Genomic DNA, 6,268 nt, shown 5'->3' with positions numbered 1-6,268 from the left:
TTTTTTTTTGTTGTTTTGTACCTCAAGCACTAAGAATCACCTAATTTTTTTCTCTGTAGTCTTCTGAACAAATTAAAGATAGGTATATCCTGCCCTAAAGAGCTTCATAAGATATCATTCATATACTGTAATGTTAACTATTATTATAAAAGAAAAGGAGAACTATGCTATGCTAAGGTACTTATCACTATTTCTTTCAAAATCAAGCACACATGATCTTGTAATATATTCCAATGTTTGTATGATTTGTTCTGACTGTTTGCTTGCTTGTGGATGATTTTAATGCTAAATTATAACTCGATTCTTCTAGTAACCTCTTTCAAATTCTTGAGATGAATATTGCGTAATTTTTGCATCTCTTGCAACTTCTTTGTATTCAAGTCTATTTGAGCCATATGTTGTATTAATTGAGAATGAGCATGCTATTTTAATTATTTTGCTTATAGAACCCATATTGTATGGTGGACCTTTGTAGTTTTTTTGTAGTCGAAAAACAAATTTCGTTGTAATATGTTCTTAATTCCATTTTGGAATTTCTGAGGTGTTTAGTGACCTTTGGCTTTTATTTTTGATGTGTCGTACATTTTTCTTAAAATATCCAAGCATATCTTGTTTAATTTTGACTATCATAATCTCTATTTCATAGCTTGATCATGTTGCATGCTATTTCCCACAGGATGAGTTTCTTTAAATCTTTCATATACTTACAATCTATTTTAAAATTTTAATGTCTCATTATCATCTATTTTTAGATCAAATTTCTCTTCCTTTGTCTGATTTATTCAGAATGTTCTTTAATTTTAATTTTTTAGATTCGAGCCTCCCTAATCTTTTATTTAAAACTAATCCTATGACAGTGATTATAAGAAGCATGTGGCTTGCATAATAATGAGTATCTATATGATAATCAATCTTGGTCATTCTTATGTAAGCATGTGGTCATTCTTACTATCATAATAATGAATATCCTAAATATTTATTTACTGTGTATTCCCTAAATATCTAACACCTAAACTTTACTTTATTCTACTTTCTAATTGATTTTAATGTTGTGTTCCATGACTGTGTTTTGTTATAGTAATAACATGGAAAGTAAGCCTAAAGAGGTTGCTATACCCGCATTGTGGGAAAAAGATACGAAAATAATATTTTGCGATCTTTGTATTAAAGAGATTGAACGGGGAAATCGACCAACGACCCATTTCAATAAAGAAGGGTGGCATAACATTATAAAAAATTTCAAGGAATGTACAGACAGGGAATATGACAGGTTACAAATGAAAAACAAGTGGGACCAAATGAAGAAGGAATGGAAAATATGGAAGGAATTGAAAAAGGGTTCTACCGGTCTTGGTTGGGATCCATTAAAGCGAACATTTAGTGAAAAAGGGTTCTACTGGAAAATATGTTTAATGAAAATTTTCTTCATCTTCTTTGTTTCTTCATGACTCCAATAGAAGCATAAGCAAACGATTTGGACAGCATTTTAGCAGGATTTGAATCTGTTGTTTACTGCTAGGAGTTCTTATTCCACATATATTTAGCTCCTACCAAGATTTATGAGGTTTCAGGATGTTCAAACTTGATCTCATATGAAGAATTGGAGCAGCCCTTCGTCTGTTTGGAAATGTGTATTTCACTTTTAAAAAGAGGTAATAGTTCTATTTTATATGATATTAAAGATTTGAGTGTTATGTATGTAAATATGAAACTTTGTGTGAGAAATGCAAAAACATAAGAATTGTGGTTTGTGCGTAAAAACCGAAGTTTAGGTATTAGGTATGTAAATGCATAGAAATCGAGTGAGTATCTATGTAAATCTTCCTGTTTCTTAAATTTATTAAGGAGGCTTTCCAAGTGGATGGAGTCTATCATATTTCATCTTCATCGGCATACATTGCATTAACACTGGATAGGACACATTGGTGTAGTGTTCCTATACCAATTTAATATGTAATGTGACGCAAACAGAATTGGGTGTCAATATGTTTTAATTTTTATGTTTTAAATGTGTTAAATATGTTTTAAATATGTGTGTGTCAAACTTAAATATGTTTTAAATTTGAAACAACTGGTAAGAGACCAGTTGTTTCAAATTTTGGCTTTCTTTGATTTAGTCTCTGTTTTCAAATGTTGAAAAATGCTTTGAGTAGCTGCAGTCTGCTATTCAATGGCAAGTATTGTTTGTGTTAAATTTTGTTGTAATCAAATCAAAGTTTGTTTGTAATGCTTCAAGAACAAAGTAGTGCAGGTCTTGATTACATGGCATTGTCATTTTTTATCTTTTTGCCTGCAATTTTTTGTGATATCTACTTAGCCCGTGAACCTCTTCATTCTGGGTTCCTTTTGGATTTTCAAACTATTATTTGCTTAATAGTTCCATTGCACTGTCTCACTTTCATTTAATTCCATATGCTTGACTGACTGAAGTGAAATAGTAAGGGATGTTGTTCTGATTTTAGGTGTGAGATACTTAAATAAGAATTGGGTGACGCAAACAGAATAGGGTGGTATAAAGGTATAAAGTGAAGTTTAGGTGTTGTATATGTAAAAACATTGGAATTGGAGGAAGTTTCAATGTTTATTTAGGCCTAATTGTGTTGAGCAGATATTGTGGTAATTGCTCTTCCACGATCTTTTGAATGTATCAATTCCGTGTTCTCCCATTTTATCGGAAAGCTTTCATCTGATCCAAGAGAAGGAAGTGAGACTTAAATGAGAAGGATTTACACATATACACATATTGGTTGCAAATTTTGCAAATCTAACATCTGAACTTTAGTTTCTACATATATGCCACTTGAGAAGACATATTTCACTTTTTAAAAGTTAAAATAGTGGTATTTTTGATCTGATATGAAATATGTGGGTTGTAGAAAGGTGAAATGAAAATTTTAGGTATAGAAACGGAAATTCATAATTATTATTCGACAGGACATGCTTCTTATTGCTGCCCCAGGAATTATTTATCTGTAGTTAATGTATTGTATCTTTGGGAGCTATGCAAATATTCGTAAAACTTCAAAGTTTATGTGTTAGATATATAAATACATAAGATTGTGTTGCATATGAATCTTTTTTTTCAGTTTATGTGTTAGATATGTAAATACATAAGATTGTGTTGCATATGAATCTTTTTTTTCAGTTTATGTGTTAGATATGTTTTCCCCGCAGCTGCCCCAAACAGACAGTCAGGAACAGACTGCCAGCTTCCCCACAGCTGCTTCCTGGGGCAGCGTAGCTGCAGCTGCTCCAAACAGAGCCTAAATAGTAGTTAAAACCGCTGCAATTCCTAGAAGCCTTTCTCAATGGTTTTAGACCCGCTGCTATAAGTTTTTGCAGCACTCATAATTAGCAGTGGTTTTAACCGTTGCAATGTTACTTGGAGTTACAACTGTTGCATAAGACATCGTTGGTAAGATCTTTTCCTGACGGTTTTTAAACCGCTGCTAAAAGCTTTTGCATCGCTAGCAATTACAGCGGTTTAAGATACATTGCAACAAAATAGCAGTGGGTTTTACTGTTGCGATAGCCTATATAAAGTGTCACGAAAAAACCTTTTTCTGGTAGTTAAACCTTTTTTTGTATTCGGTTTATTTATAAATCAAGTTAAAAAAAATTGCTCATGTTCGATTCACTTGCTTAACGAAAGAATCAAACACGAGCAACTTAATAAATTAAATGCGAGCTATTCACAAACGACGAGCTTTTTGACATTTTGGATGACTCATATTAATCTCCCTTGATTATAGGATTTTTTTTAGACGATTTGAGTGCCAGAACTGAGTGATCATAGGCTTGTTAGATTCATCTCATCGATACACTCGATTTAGCTATAGATATGTTAAGTTTGGAGTTTATTTAGACACTTAACTAACGATCCAAAACCTCCAAATGTGTTTAAATGGCTTAATATGTGTTTGAATGGACTGAATTGAACTGATTTTGATATCATTGGGTTCTTCTTGTCAAGACCTTCAATTTGACTATAAACATGTTGAACTCAACTCCCTGATGATCATGAATTTGAATTTGGAAGCTTTACTGTTAGAAAATATCTCCAAATTCATGCTATAAGATAAAAATTTATTGACGACGCATCAAAACTCAATATAATAGGCTTTTGTGTGCGGACGAGTGCATCAACATAATGAACTAATTCTCTTAAAATAGACTCTTTATAGACTTAACATTAATGAATAGAGTTTTAGCTATTAATTTTGCTTTGTTTTGTCATAATCAATATTCTAAAGCATTATTAATACTAAGGCATGGGGCAAAAGAAAGAAATTTTAAGGGGCTATTGCTCTGAGGAAGCTAAAATAGGAAATCTTTATTGAAGATTTTTTGTGACCACTAAATTTTCATTAAACTTGACAGGAATTTATTCATATCCTCAACCTACGTAGCTTTTCTCTAGCCTAAGCCCTAATTCTATGGATCAATTGCCTTGTACATGCTTTCATAGGCCTCTCTTTTGCATTCACTATATAAAGCTTTCTAAGAGATTTAGTTTATCAATTAATTAGGAAAGTGATAACTTTTTAAGCCACTATTATGTAAACACTTGCGTTTTAACATCAATTGTATGTAAAATATCTCTTATCAGATGGCTGGAATAAAACAAAATATATATTCCAAAAATACATTAAGTGTAATTTTTTAAATATAAATTTATTAAAAATTAATGATTAATTCATTAATTTTAAATTAATCATAATTAAATGTATATTATTATTTAATGATCAATTAATTTATTTATAAATGTATTTTTATGTTCTTAATTATTTGTTTTAAATATAATTTTCCTTAATTATAAAAACTACTTAATTATTTATTAATATTAATATATTGCTTAAGAAATAATTTATTTAATATAAAAATTATTTTACATTATGTTTTAAATAGTTTTAGTGAAGTGGGGCGGAATGGTCATTTTCCATAAACAGCTGCCCGACAGTTGGTTTCACACGGTTGCACCAAACAGACAGTCAGCTTCCCTGCAGCTGCTTCACTGCAGCAACTTCCTGGGGCAGCGCAGCTGCAATTGAAAAGCTGAGAAGCTGCAGCTGCGCCAAACAGAACCTTATCCATATAAGGCCTTATAAGGCTTCAATCTAAGGAATTATGATGTCCCAATTATGAATTTTGATGTATCAATCAATCATATAAGAAAATGTTTTCAATATTTTCTATTATATTGACTCAAAAACAACAATATCTAAGAAAATTTTTAAAAAAACCCAAAAATTGTTCATCAAACTTTTCACATAAAAGAGAAATAAAACATAAGTATTTCAAATCTCTACACATATAAATCATAATCTATGAAAAATGCACATCCTTGTGACCATATATCTAACTTATTTTCTCACTCACATTTAAAAAAAAAAAATTTAAATAATTATAGTCTACTTCTATCAAAATATCCCAAACAATTTCCTTCTCAACCAAAGCAAACAATCATCCACCTCCCAAAGCATTTACTTCATCACTATTCTCCTCTTCACCGGATCTCCCTTAGCCTTAACCAAATGTTTCAGCACTTTCAGATACTTCCCAACGATGCTCCCCTTCCTCCTCAAAACAGCAACTTTACTGCACTTCTCTCCTGCAACTTCATCTTCCTTCTCATCCTCATCTTTCAACTCATCACTCTTCAAGATCTCCTCTTCCACCTTCCTCCTGCTGCCATTCTCGGTCGCCAACAGCTCTATCAGAGAAGAACGATGAAGAGAAGCCTGTAGGTCGTCTTCTTCCTTCCCAAGCTCCTCCTCATCACTGAAAATCTTTGGCTTCCTTGTTCTCCTGGACATGTTGGGGTCGTAGCGCCGAGAAGGAGTGATGGTGTTTGTGTTTTCTTCATGATTGAACATTTTTTCTGTGATGAAAAGAGAAAGTGAAGAGCTTTGTTTGATTTAAGGTGGGGGAAGAAAGGAGAGAAGTGGGTTCAGTGAGAGTTGGGTGGTCGGTCTCTAGTGATAAAAAGTTGAGGGAAAGATGATCGATTATTGTCTTGTTTTGTTTTGAGAAGGAGAGTTTAACGGATTGAATGCTATTGCTGATGTATATTAATGAACCACCTTTAATTATGTGTGCGCGCATGCGGGCGCGCGCGTGTGTGTATATATATATATATATATATCTATGTATGTGTGTATGTATGTATGTATGTATGTACATACATACATACATACATACACACATACATAGATATATATATATATATATATACACACACGCGCGCGCCCGCATGCGCGCACACACA

The sequence above is a fragment of the Phalaenopsis equestris genome, unplaced genomic scaffold, assembly GCF_001263595.1.
Source record: "Phalaenopsis equestris unplaced genomic scaffold, ASM126359v1 Scaffold000353, whole genome shotgun sequence".
Taxonomy (NCBI): Eukaryota; Viridiplantae; Streptophyta; class Magnoliopsida; order Asparagales; family Orchidaceae; genus Phalaenopsis; species Phalaenopsis equestris.
Note: the sequence above shows the minus strand (reverse complement) of the source record.